This window comes from Xenopus laevis, chromosome 6L (genome assembly GCF_017654675.1).
Source record: "Xenopus laevis strain J_2021 chromosome 6L, Xenopus_laevis_v10.1, whole genome shotgun sequence".
In the NCBI taxonomy this organism is placed as follows: domain Eukaryota; kingdom Metazoa; phylum Chordata; class Amphibia; order Anura; family Pipidae; genus Xenopus; species Xenopus laevis.
Genome location: NC_054381.1, coordinates 19,740,828 through 19,755,420, shown reverse-complemented (window position 1 = coordinate 19,755,420; position 14,593 = coordinate 19,740,828). Strand labels below are relative to the sequence as shown.

Genomic DNA, 14,593 nt, shown 5'->3' with positions numbered 1-14,593 from the left:
TGACAGGTCAGAGATGGTGAATTTTTGTATTCAGGCTTTTTGCAGCATCAATAAATATCGAAAAATCTGAGTTTTGTTCCTCTAAAAATTAGTTTTCTAATGAAAAAAACTAAATTTTTTTCGAGCTCTTAACATTCAGATTTAATTAAATAACCCCGAGTGTAGAACTTTGGGAACTTTTCGGAACTTTGTACACCTAGGGGCAGATTTACCAGGGGGCAAATTGATAAATTAAATTTTTAAATTAGAATTTCGAGGTATTTTTAGTGTACTTCGACTAGGGAATAGTCTAAATTCAAATTTGAATTTTTTTTAGAAAATTCGAATATCGAAATTTATCATGTGCTGCCTCTTTAAAAACTCGACTACAATTTTTCACTATCTAAAACTGGCTGAATTGCTGTTTTAGCCTATGGGGGACCTCCTAGAACCAATTTGGAGTCATTTGGTGGACGATTTTTTTTTTAATAAATTTCGGTTGGTCTAATTTTATTCGAATTTCGAGGGAGTATAAAATAACTCCTATCAACTCGAAATTCGACCCTTGATAAATCTGCTGCCTAATGCTATAAGTGCTGGATTTTCTTTTTGTTTTCTATGTCCACCATTCTGGGTGTTAAAACAGGACTGCTACTCCTATATTGAAGCAAGTGTGCTGAACCTGTTCATTTTGTTTATAATAAAAGCCAGCCAAACTGCATAAAACAAAAAAAGGTAGCCTTTGACTCCTGTTTGTGTGCTAAGACAGTGCTGTGTTTATGATCCCTGCTAACCTGAATCTCACAATATATATGATTTGCATATACAGATATATATATATATATTTATTTATTTTAAATATATATTATCTTCTTCGTATATGTCAGCCCGCTTTGCACATGCAGCAGCTAAAAGGCTGTATCACCATAACTACCCTTCAGTTCTTATTGTCAAAATGACATTCAAATGCTAATGCTAGAAATACATTTAAATGCCAGAGTATAGTTATGCAATAAAAGCAATATATGGGAACATAATCACTTTCAGCAATGTAACACTGTAGTGAAGAAACTCATGTGTGCAATATTTAAGTAGTAAATTCTCCCTAAGGTATTAAGAGACATAAAGAGATGTTGAATGGACTCACCTGAAGAGAGGAACACTTATAAAAACAGATTAAAAAGAATGATTAGCACGATACCTGCTTGAGCTCTCCAGTGGATTGATTCCATGTGTGAAGAACTAAATACAGCGCACAGTACACACCAGGTTTGATAAACAATACATAAATAAACATCATTAGCATCAATAACAGTAACAACTACAGCAGAATTGATAAGAAAAGGCTGAAAAATTAGTGATGGGCAAATGTTGGTGGAATAATTCGCGAAACGGCAGAAAAATGTGCCAAATTGTGGAAATTTGTGAAACAAAGTCAATGGGCGTCAAAATAATTTTGACGTGCAACAATTTTTGACAATTTGTCGCAAATCCATGCCTGACGATTATATTCGTCCATCACTATGCTAAATACAATTACAAACACGTCTGAGCTGGCAGTGCTTGCTGTAGTCAGAGAATATACAATCCATGTACAATAGAAATGGTTCTTCACGGTGAGGACAATCCTGGTGGCTTTTGTTCTAAACTTTGTACTAGGCGAGCCCCACATACTGCCTCTACTGCTTCCGATTCCCCCGCCTTCTGATGGGCATTATTTACTTACATACTCACGCCTCTCCAGTGTCAGAGAGTGCACATATAGAGTGGTAGGGTTACCAGAAGAAAACACAGGGTCCAGGGCTGGATGTACCCGGCCAGAGAATATCTGCAATGAGTCTTCTTTCTTTGTGGCTTCTTTGCAGTTTTTACCCTTAGCGACTAAGATCTGTTCCACTGAAAACAATAAATTCTAATGTGCCTTAGATGTTTATGGTAAATTAAGTCCATATTTAACTTGGCCAGTCCATTTGGGATAAATAACTATCAGTCTGTAGGGGTACATATATATAAATAAGGAAGGAGCTGGCTCAGGTGGGTTTTGTTGTTGGTGGATTATGGTAAAGCTTGGGTAGACTTTTGGTCAACCCCTACATCACTAGTGACTAAAGAAATACAGTGGAACCTGGATCTTATGTTTTCCAGGGTATGACTTCAAAAGGGTGTCATTTTTGTCAAAACGCAAAATCCAGAAAAAAGACGCTGCTTGCCTGTAAGGGATAGAGGAAAAACAGCATCAGTTCCAGGAACATTTAATCATCCGGGAACTGAAATTTGGTCTGAAATCTGTATCTGATGACCAGGACATTTGCATATGCAAAGGATTTAGAAATTGAACAAATTATATGAAAAATGTCTGGGTCATCTTAAATGAGATGTTCGAAAGAAAACAGACACGATAGAAACAAATATATCACAACCTTTTTATTTACATGGTATGTGCATATATACAGTATAAATATCATGTATACCTATATATTATACACTATACGCAAATACCATTTTTTAAGATTCTGCATTTTAAAAACTGCTTAACATTACTTTAACAAAAAATCTCTTCTTTCTAAAACCGCATATTTTATTTCTTTTAAAAGCATAGTCTGCACACACTAAGGGGGAAAAAGCATTCCCATAAAGTATAATATTGCTAGACTACTTTATTTCATTTATCCTTGTCTGATTTATGATGTCCAATTTTAGGTTCTGCAAATATGAAATTAGAGAGAAAATTTAATCTAGCATTTCAGGGTTAGGATGAACTGTCTTTGTTGCCCTTTTTACTGCATGGCTAACCTTTTCTTTGATGTGATGAGAAATGAGCTTACATTTAGCTCTGCACCAAACATAAAAACAAATACATTTTTTCTCATTTTCTAACTCAAAAATCTAGTTTTTCTGCAAATGAAATCGTCCCAAAGCAAAAGGTCTGCATTATGGATGCATGTGCAAGAACAAAACACACCGTACTAGAACAGATGAAAAATGAAGGTCATATCTTGCAGTGAGCACCAATGTCACCATTCAGCATGCTCTGATGACCTGCACAAAGTTGCTTGTAGGGATGCTATAGAGGTCTGAAACTAGTTCTGGACTGGACTGGACCTGGAAATAACTGGTATTACCTTGAATATGTGCTTTAGCTGATTTAACACTCAACAGGCCATTTATGAGAACTAATATGTCTTCTGATTAACATTATATTCATTGACATAAACATAGTCATCCTATAGCAATTCAAATTCATTTATGTAGTAGCTTCTCAAATCATAAACACAAACAGGGGTAAAATCATTATAAATTAGACAGTAATAATAATAACCACTATGTTTCAATACATGGTTTGAAAGAGATCCTTGCCCCAAAAAGCTTACAATCTATTAGAAAGAGGAGGCAAAATAGGTAGGGGGAAAATTGCATAAATCAAGGGTGTGAAATGCTTCCTCTACAGCGGTCCCCTAACCTTCTTTTATCCACAAGCCACATTTAAATGTAAAAAAAAAGTTCCTGGGGATTCCAAATAAGGACTGTGATTGGCTATTTGATAGCCCCTATGTGGACTGACAGACTACAGGAGACTCTGTTTGGCAGCACACCTGGTTTTTATACAACCAAAACTTGCCTCCAGGCCTGGAATTCAAAAATAAGCACCTGCTTTGAGGCCACTGGGAGCAAAATTCAAGGGGTTGGTGAGTAACATGATGTTTGCGAACCACTGGTTGTGGATCATTGCACTAGAAAGTGATTCTTAAGGAGCTTTGAGAAAAGATGTAGGTGGGAGATTACCTTAAACTCCTTTGAGCTCAATTTGAACCATCAACCTAAAGATTGCTCTATGACATCTCCAATCCTCTGCTCTACCAGCTGAGCATTTGGGGGCCTGGACTTTAATTGCGTCTTTATTGTTCATGCCCATCTTTAGTAGTGATGGGCGAATTTGCGCCATTTTGCTTCGCCGAAATTCGCGAAACGGCGAATAATTTTGATGCCGGCGTCCGTTTTTTTGAAAAAAAAAATATTGACGCTGCGAATTCGCGCCTGGCGAATAAATTCGCCCATCACTAATCTTTAGTGACTCTCTAAAGAACCCGTGGTATAACTACTTAGAGGCAAAATATTTTTTTAGGGTCCACCACAAACTCTGAGGAAGATGATCTGGTTTGCAAACATATCGTAAAATTCTACACAAAATAAGACCCTCTTGATCCCACTTTCTCCAGTCCCTCTTTGTAAAGTAACTAGATATGATACTGCTGTACCCCCCAAAAATCATCAAAGAAATTGTAACCCCATTTTCTTCACTGCAGGGCATTAAACTCTAAAATGATCACAGTCTTAAAGGAGAAGGAAAGGTTAAAACTAAGTTAGTCTTATCAGAAAGGTCCATCTAAATATATCAGTAAACCCACAAAGTAATGCTGCTCTGAGTCCCCTGTCAAAAGAAACACAGCATTTCTTTCCTTCTATTGTGTACACATGGGATTCTGTATCAGACTTCCTGCCTTCAGCTTAAACCTCATTGCCCTTGGCAAGAGCATGCTCAGTTTGCTCCTCTTCCCCACCCCCCTCCCTTCTCTACTGTAATCTGAGCCCAGAGCAGGGAGAGACTCAGGCAGGAAGTGATGTCACACCATGTTAACACTGCAGCTCCTATCCTAAACAAAAAGAGAGTTTCTAGAGCTTTTTACTCAGGTATGGTAAAACTTTCTACAGAATAAATATAGCATTCTAGCTTGCACTATTGCAGCTAATCTATTGGCAATAAAATGCTTCCGTAGCTTTCCTTCTCCTTTAAATACTGTTAAACTATTTAATGTAAAGGCAGGAGCAGTGACCTAAATAAAGTACAATTCCTTCATGAAGCAAATCACTATTGTTTTCTGCAGGCTCCATCAACTGTGCTGGTTGTTTTATCAGTTAAAACCAATGTTCCAGCAAAACCATTCCTAAACAGTTTCCTAATTTTTTTTCCCCAATAATGTGTCACATTACATTACTATAGTTTTATAAGAATAGCTAATGTTTTAGTGGCCTTTTGACTATTGTTTTGTTTGTGTTTCTTTCTCGTTATACTGAACGTTCAACATTCTCTTGTATTAGATGAAAAGTTCTTTTCCAGTGTAACACAATTCAAGAGAGATTAAGAAAGGTGAAAGTTTCAAAGTTTTCATTGATCGCTGGGATTTATATGAAGACGTATTACAGAGAGGTCTAAGGGCAAAGATAAGCCAGAAATAATTAATTGAACGGATAACCCCAGACCAGGTTAGCGTGATCAAATTGCAAGGCCAACATATATCAGTGAAAGAAGCTTTTGTTTTATTCCCACATCTATTCCCACATTTCTGAATCTCTTGGTAGAGATATATAATTTGTTTATGCAATACTATGTGAGACTGATGGATTTACTGTAAGATTGATAGAAGGTTTGAAACAATAACCTTCCCCCTCCCCCCCAAGATGTGGTTAGTGATATAGCAAAGTCTGATGGACTCATAAGTAGAATTCATAGTCTGGTTAGTATGACCTTTCCTTTAATCAGTTATTTCTTTAAACTTAAAAGGCCTCAAGAAATTGTTATTAAATTTCTATGTGATGTGTCTATTTTAAGTCATAATGTTATCAACTTTTACATTTGGCCAGTTCCGAGAGGTAGCTAACGCAGAACTTTCAAGGTCTGACATTATTTATTGTAAGGCCTATCAGATTCATGATGTGATTAGAGGAAAGGTCATAAACTATCCTAAGGTATAATCAGCTTATAAATACCTTAAGATACATCAAGACATATATTTCTGTATTTACTGACATTGCATTTCTGTTTAGTGTAGAATGTTCAGTAAATCAGAATTATTTGTAGAGATCATGCACCTGTGTTGGGTGGTCAACAGTAACATGATGATAAAAGAAGGGGAAGGATGATTAGTAGAATCCAGTCCCAGAATGCAATTGATTGTATGTTTTTAGCAGTTTGTCACTTTTGCCAGAGAAATTTAATTTAATCACTGGTATGGAATTCGCCTTCAAGCAATGGTACATTCAGACTATTGTCCATCCAAAATGGGGGCAATTTCAAACATCTTTTCCCATCCACTAAGCTACAATTGCTTTGGTTACAGAACACTGGTTATTGCCTTACTACCCTTACAAGAAGAGAAGGAGGAGTACCAAGAAGTCCACCTGGACCTCACCAGAATTCCAAGTGATCTGTACAATGGAGGCTTTCCACCCAATTGAGAAAACAAAACACTCAAACAGAGTGAAGCCGATAACGATCTTGAGAACTGCTATGAAATATAAATTAATGTCTGGTTTAGGGTCAAACAGAAAGAACACGGCTGTACATTTTCATAAATTTAATTTTAAAGAAAGGGAACTAGAACACATTTTTGATCTTCCAACTGTATTATTTTTTCTGATCAAATAAAGGGGATAATCATTAATAACCTCTACAGGCAGCAAACTCACATTGCCCTTTCTATTTTTACTATCTGGCTTTCTATTTACTGACATTCAGAAGTTTGATTGAATTCCTGCAGAGCTGATTATTGATGCTTCCCTGAGCAATGATGGCTTGATATTCAGTGCTTCTCTGTATGGAAAGCCCGGTGTATGAATCAATATTTGTCAACATGCACCAGATATCACATGTTTTCACGCCACAAGCTGATTTGACAAGGGCAAATGCACATTTCAGAAGCCGGTTATGCAAACTGACAGACAGTGAATGGAACTTCATCTGACAGGTTACCTTGCTACGGGGTCTGAGTTTATCAGCTATGTCGGGAAGACAAACAACTTTCCGTTGATCATTGTTCAGAGGTACATTATCTTCCTACACTACAGAAGGCAAAATCCTCTTTCTTTAGCTAATGACAGCTTAAAGAATATTTCATGTACATGGGGTGATAGCAAAACTTCACAATGAATACATTTTGTAATAACAAGGGAAGCCATAGAGCATAGATAGATAAAAAATGATTATTTACAAGTGAACTCATTAGGGCGCAGAGGCAACAGTTTAAAAATTCGTCTTGAAAAAGGAATAAGCAATTCATTGAGTATGGCATGCCCAATAGCCATTTAAATTATGGTACTAATGGCCAATTGCAGTTAGTATTGTGTGTCTGTGCACAAAAACACTTAGGTATTTAGCATCTGTTTGAGTTTCTTTTATTCTGCAACAAAAAGACTAGTTTATAATTATTAAATGCAGGTGGCTGTCTGCAATAAAAACTCACGACTAAGGGTAACAAATCTCCCAAAAACGTGTCTCCATTGAAAATAACAGAAATCACTGGCAATAAAACCAACGCAATGCTTCGTTCTTCCAAAGTTGCCTTGGGAGGAAACTTCAGGCGACTTTGTGGTATGTTGGGTTTACTGCCAGTGATTTCAGTTATTTTCAATGGGGACACATTTTCAGGAGATTAGCAACACATCTGCCTGTCAGCCACTGCCCTTATGGGTGGATGTGCTCATATTAGAAAGCTATCCATGTAGTGTTTGCTCTCAGTAAAAATCACTTTGGCCCTTGATCATTTTGCATTTAGATAAGTGAATCCTGCATAGATGGCTTTATTAGTGTACACACTACTCTATTTTTGTATCACATTGTGCCAACTGAATTGTGCCCATGTAAGAAGCATGAACATGGATACCTACTGGTGGCCCATGTGCCTCCCCTGGCAGGTGAAATGTATGTATTTGACTCTTCATGATAAGGAATATGGGAAAAACAAAGTGATAATGGTAAAGAAACATGTCGATTTGGGAAACATCTCATAACAATATTAGATAGCTATAGCTATACACATAAAACTTGCTTCAGTCCATATCAGGTGCAAGTTATGCTTGTATTTTTAAGGAAGCAGAACACAAGCCACAAAAGCTCTGTAATATTTGTCAGATCACTCCGCTTCATGTCCAAGATGGGGGTGCCCATGGTTGTGTAGCGACTGCACAGTGTCATGGCGTGCTGACTGAGTGAAAATTCCAAATAAAAGGATGCCAGAGACGAGGATTTATTTCCCCAAATATAAGACTTTCTTGGTAAAGTTCCTGGGCTCTCCTAAATTGCTATTTTGTATTAATCCATTGGTTCCTGACCTACTGCCTCGATTCAGACTTTGCTTTTTCTGCCTGCCCTGATATTTTGCCTGGATATGACTACAAACTTTCTTCACTCTTCAGATACTGAAATTGGAATTTCAGTATACAGCTTCCTCCTTGGTCCCTCCTTGGACAGAAGCTGCATTTAATGAATATAAACATTGTAATAAATGTTGTAAATCAGCAATCTGGAAGGCAAAGAAAGGAAATGAAGAGTTAGTTGCGATGGAGGTAAAAACTAACCTTAAAAAGTTTTTTAAATATATTAATAGTAAAAAGATGCAGGTTGAGAGTGTTGCTCCATTAAATAATGGAACCAGTATGGTTGTAACAGATACAGAAAAGGCAAATGTGTTAAATCAGTTATTTTCTTCAGTGTATACAATAGAGGAGTCTGAGTTCCCAGGCTTACTTTATATCTGCACTAATGGCTCAGCTCAATCTAGTCAGTGGCTGACTCAGGATATGATTCATAAAGCTTTAATGAAAATTAATGTAAACAAGGCTCCAGGGCCTGATGGCATACACCCCCGGGTTCTAAGAGATCTTAGTTCAGTTTTAGACCAGTCCCTATTTCTGATTTTCTCAAATTCACTTTCATTTGGTATGGTACCTATGGATTGGAGAAAAACTGATGTTATTCCAATATTTAAAAAGGGATAATGATATCAGCCTGGCAATTATAGACCAGTAAGCTTGACATCTGTGGTGGTCAAATCATTTGAAGGCTTGTTAAGGGATCACATTCAAAAATTTGTCCTAGTCAATGGCATTATGAGCAGCAATCTTTATGAGCAGGCTTTATGAAAGATAGGTCATGTCAGACAAATTTGATTGCTTTTTATGATGAGGTAAGTAAGATGCTGGACAGTGGAGTGCAGTAGATGTGATCTATTTGGATTTTGTGAAAGCGTTTGATACTGTGCCCCATAAAGGACTGCTTTCTAATCTAAGGTCTGTTGGGCTTAATAAAGTCATTTGCACATGGATAGGAAACTGGCTACAGGATCGGGTACAGAGGGTGGTTCTTAATGGTACATTCTCTACTTGGTGTAAGGTTCTTAGTGGGGTCCCCCAGGGCTCGGTATTAGGTCCACTTTTATTTAACTTGTTCATTAATGACTTTGGGGAGGGGGTTTCAGTAATGTATCAGTTTTTGCAGATGACACAAAACTATCCAGCCCAATTAATTCAATCCAGGATGTGACATCCTTGCAACACGATCTTGACAAACTGGCAATCTGGGCAGCTAATTGGCAAATGAGATTTAATGTTGATAAATGTAAAGTCATGCACCTGGGATGTAAGAATATCCAAGCCACTTATACCCTTAATGGGACTGCACTAGGCAAATCCATTATGGAAAAGGACCATGGAGTCCTTGTAGATGATAAACTTGGCTGTAGCAAGCAATGCCAGTCAGCAGCATCAAGGGCAAATAAGGTCTTGAGCTGTATTAAAAGGGGCATAGAGTCACGGGAGGAGGGGTTATTCTTCCACTGTATAGAGCACTTGTAAGGCCTCATCTAGAATATGCCGTACAGTTTTGGTCTCCATCAGTCAAACAGGACATTATTGTATTAGAGAGGGTACAGAGAAGGGCAACTAAGCTGGTAAAAGGTATTGAAAAACTTAGCTATGAGGAAAGACTGGCCAAATTGGGGATGTTCACTCTGGAGAAGAGGCGCTTAAGGGGTGATATGATAACTACATATAAATATATAAGAGGATCATATAATAATCTCTCTAATGCTTTATTTACCAGTAGGTCTTTCCAGCTGACACGAGGTCACCCATTCTGATTAGAAGAAAAGAGGTTCCGCCTAAATATTCGGAAGGGGTTTTTTTACAGTGAGAGCTGTGAAGATGTGGAATTGTCTCCCTGAATCAGTGGTACAGGCTGATACATTAGATAGCTTTAAGAAGGGGTTGGATGGTGTTTAGCAAGTGAGGGAATACAGGGTTATGGGAGATAGCTCATAGTACAAGTTGATCCAGAGACTGGTCCGATTGCCATTTTGGAGTCAGGAAGGAATTTTTCCCCCTCTGAGGCAAATTGGTGAGGCTTCAAATGGGTTTTTTTTGCCTTCCTCTGGATCAACTGGCAGTTAGGCAAATATAAATATAAAAAAAAAAAAGGTTGAACTTGAGAGACGTGTGTCTTTTTTCAACCTTACTTACTATGTTACTATGATTCCTACCAATTAGAGCCACAAGGCCCTGACAATATTGAATATTCAATATTGAAACCACAGCATCAAATGAATGTGGATATTTTATCAAAATGTTTGCAAGCTTGCAGCTAGAGCAGCCCATAAATACAGATCCAACTCTTCAGTGAGCACTGGAAGACAGGTTGCTGTTTATTATTCCTTCTGGGAGTAACCCAACATTTATTACTATGTACTATATACATAAACAGGCACAACTTTCTGCTAACATGAACAGCCGCATGTGGGTGGTTGGCAAACTCCAAGGGAAGCAAGATGCAAAGTACAAAAAACAGCACTTTATACCTTTACTAGATTGTAAATTAGCCCTGTACTGTAGAGATAGATAAATATATAAATAAATAACAGAATATTGAATTACTTGAAGCTCATTCTAAGGAACATTGTAAATTAGAACTCTTAAATAAAGCTTTCAATTCTTTGTACTAGATACTGTGAAACAAATACAATGAATTCATATTAATCATACAGATATATGTTGGGACCATCTCGCATACTGTACATCGATCTTTGTCTTCATACTCTTAAAAACCACATTACTTAACATTCCAATTAACTGTAAATACATTTTCTGTAATTCACATTACTCCAGTGTAAGCACTTAGATAAAACAGAAGGAAGCAATTTTTACAAAGTCTGTCTCTCTGTGGCGTGAAAATCAATGTCCTAACAGCCTGTCAAAGCAGAAAACAGTTGGGAATATTGTCTACAAACGCAATAACATTTCATGTGGGTTTGTCTGACTTCCCATGAATCCCTTTATCTAAACTCAATTTATCAGGATTGACATGCAATGTGCTAGAATTTCTCTGAAAAGAAAGCAAGAATGTTATTAAAATGAGAAGAATATAGGCACATACATTTATAAAAGAAAAAATGCTCATATATACACATATATACTTTCAAGCATACATCCATGAGGATGAGAGACATCTAATGACTCTGGTGACTAGTGATGTTGTCCCAGTATTGATTAGAAATACCCCATACTGTTTAAAGGCTTTCTTAACTATGCCATTATTTAAACAGGGCACTACATCATAATTTAGTTATTGACCTTATATGCCAAATTAGCCAATTAGCTCATTAGTAGCCTAACATCTAGCATCAAATAATACATTGATGGGTAAACTATTGACCCAAAGCTTTGGAAGTTCAAAGAGAAAGACCCAACACATCTTTACCTTCAGCCAGTGTTGGGCCAAGCCAGACAGGTGCCTTAGGCTACATGACCAACTACATTGCCCCTTCCCTCGCATGCACGAATGAGTGTGCATGGAAGAGCGTGTGTGCCAATCATTGCGAAGTATACAAAAAGAGATGCTGGAGGTAGGGGACACAAGGGCAGAAGAGGTTGCCTGGCTTCACTTTACCTTAGCGCCCTAGGCACGTGCTACTTCTGCCTAACCCTTGTTCCAGCTCTAGCTCGATCCACCCCGAAACACCTTAAACACAATATATGTTATATATATGTCATGCCAATGGAATACAAATAGAAAAATAATTCTATCTGAACAAAACTAATCCCACAATACATAGGCCTGTGGTCCACTGACAGTGTACCTGTAGGTAACCCGTTACGCAACCCAGAAACAAACTGTAGAGGAAGCAGACCAAGCAGTTGCAAGGAAACAGGAGGGTCTTCTTCCTCTGTATTCTTCAGGAATCCCCCCATACCAAGCCACTCCTACTTACACCAGCGTAGGAAGGGAGTGGGGATGCAATCCGAATATTTTTTGCAGGGGCCCGAGCCATCTTTGTTATGCTACTGCTGATAATGAATACCAACCACAACAATATGCCAATGTCTGACATAGGAAAGTGAGGTTTTTTAAAACTGTATTACACTTGGAGCATACAGTATATATAGCAATATATATAAACCTTAAAGGAAAACTAATTCTTAACTAAAGAAGCAGGCTAGACATGGTATACATTATGTTTTGCCCCCCAGTAGCTCCCCATCTTCTTTTCTGCTGATTCACTGCACATGCTCTGTGCTGCTGTCACTTACTGAGCTTAGGGACCCACTCACAATATACAGTACACATAGAATAGAAATGTCACAATATAAGGCTGATTAGTAATTAATACAGATAATTACTACATTTTAGCTCAGAAACCAGTGTAATTAGCATCAGAATTTAATAATCAGCCCTGTAGCATCAGCTTATATTACAGGCAAACCTTATTTTATGCTTGTAAATTTGCGACAACCCCTAAGCTTAGCTTCTCAACAGCTGCTCAGAACCCACTGAGCATGTCAGTGTCACAGACACTTTCCAAAATGGTGACCCCCGTGACAAGTTTGAAGCTCTGGATCATTGCTGCTATCATTGCTACCCACCCAGAGCTAACGTAATATGGCAGATAAAGTATTGTAGCTGGAAGTGTGCAAAAGCCACAATATTAGATAATTATATTACAAGGTTGTCCAAATTTTAAGGCTGTGGGCTAGGATTTTATGGATTTCATTCTACTTATTGTGCAAAGACATGTGTATGACATCACCACTTTAATATAATACAGAAAACTAACATGGTGTATCAGATAATCAGCTCACTACTCAAGTAATGTTGGACAGAACTGTAGCATGTTATAGCTATAGCTTCATGCTGGGACAAAAAACGCACAGACTCTGAAACTGCTCACAATACAAATTAGATCAAGATTGGACAAGGATTGGATGATTTTTTGCAACCAATAGTATAATGGTCAGTTTTGGAGTCAGGGATGAATTTTCTTGCCATGCAGAGCCAAACTGAACACAGCTATAGAAGCAGTTCTTTCATCTTTCTCTGGATCAAATAGAAGCTAAATACGACTTATCTGAGCAAAAGGTTGAACTTGATGGTCCTTCCAGCCTCAGCTAATTCACAGCTGTATAATGTTGTTATGAGCTTTGTATATTGCTATGGCATTTCAGGGTGGCTGGTTCTGCAAAATGTCACTAATATGTCATTTTATGGGATATTTTGACAAAATCTATGCCACTATAAATATATGCTAGTTTTAAATCTGTCAAAAAATGAATGATGATGAAACTAATATTTATATATTCCAGACTCCTTTTAATTTATAGAAAGGTTTGCTAAAATAAATGAAAATATATTACAATACTTCTGTATTCTATTAAATTTGCAGATGTACTCATACATAGAAACAGAATCGGATCTTATCTGCAGTAGAAAGAAAGACGTCTTGGCTCTATGCATGCATAATTCTATTTCTGACAAAATTCATTGACTGGAGATAATTCAGAAGCATCTGGATTCAAGAGACTGTACACTGTAACCTACAGCCAAGAGGAATGTGGCCAACTGAAACTTATTATTAAAGTACAGTAAATGTCTTGGGTTCTTATTTCACTTCTTAATTCAGATGGAATATATTTCCTATAATAGCTAATAACACACAGGGCCACCATCTTATTGACCTGGATCTGGAGCTATAGTTGATCCCCCATCATTTGTAGAACCTAGTAGACATGGCACCTTATCATGAAATTGAAATGAGTGGTCAATGTATTTGTCCTTCAGTTTATCCATAACTCCTTCATTTTTGTACCTATTGTGATAAAATATCTGGAAAAGCATATCGCAGACTATCTCATCAATGAATATGACCAAATGGTATCAATGGATGACCAAATAAAGTATTACAAGATTAATAACCTGTAAATATAAATGATATTGAACCTATATAGGAGTTCAGGAACACAGTGGGGTGAGTACTGTTTCACCCATATCAAACAGCTTAGGTGTAAAGAACTATCAGGAATCAAACCTTGGACTGTGTGGTGAACCATTCCTAATTAAGGACCTACAGGTTTTAAGCTTGTCCTGTGCTATTCACAGTTGCTTAATCATCAAAGCTCCTAAGCCTCATCACATCTGTGGTTTTTGTGACTCCTGTTCCTGTGCCCTTCTGGTTTCTGTGTCCCTGCCTGATAACTGCTTGGTCCCTTGTTCCTGTAAACATCCGTTACCCAATTCCTATTTGTGTAGGATCTCCCTGGTTCTGACCTTCAGCCTGTTTTATCAGCCCTGACCATTCTGCATGTTCTGTACTATGCCTTTGTTTACCTTTAGCATAACCACAGACCCGTATTTGGACACAGTCTGCACTTCTATCTGTTTTTTTTGTACTTTTCTTGTTTTGCTCGTTCATCTTACTATGGCTTCTGCTAATTTCCCAGCCATCCAAGGGAGTTTCTGGGGTTACTCTGCATATAGGCTCCTGCTGGTCACTCATCAGTGGCCAGACCTGACATG

General features: G+C 37.6%; 1 long non-coding RNA gene across 1 annotated transcript; it reads left to right on the top strand.

Annotated features, from left to right (window-relative positions):
* The first annotated feature begins 6,507 nt into the window (after positions 1 to 6,507).
* Positions 6,508 to 13,671, top strand: LOC121394854. The gene is made up of 2 exons (XR_005962037.1): positions 6,508 to 6,798; positions 13,464 to 13,671. It is a non-coding gene; the product is annotated as an uncharacterized LOC121394854 (long non-coding RNA).
* Positions 13,672 to 14,593: the final 922 nt, after the last annotated feature.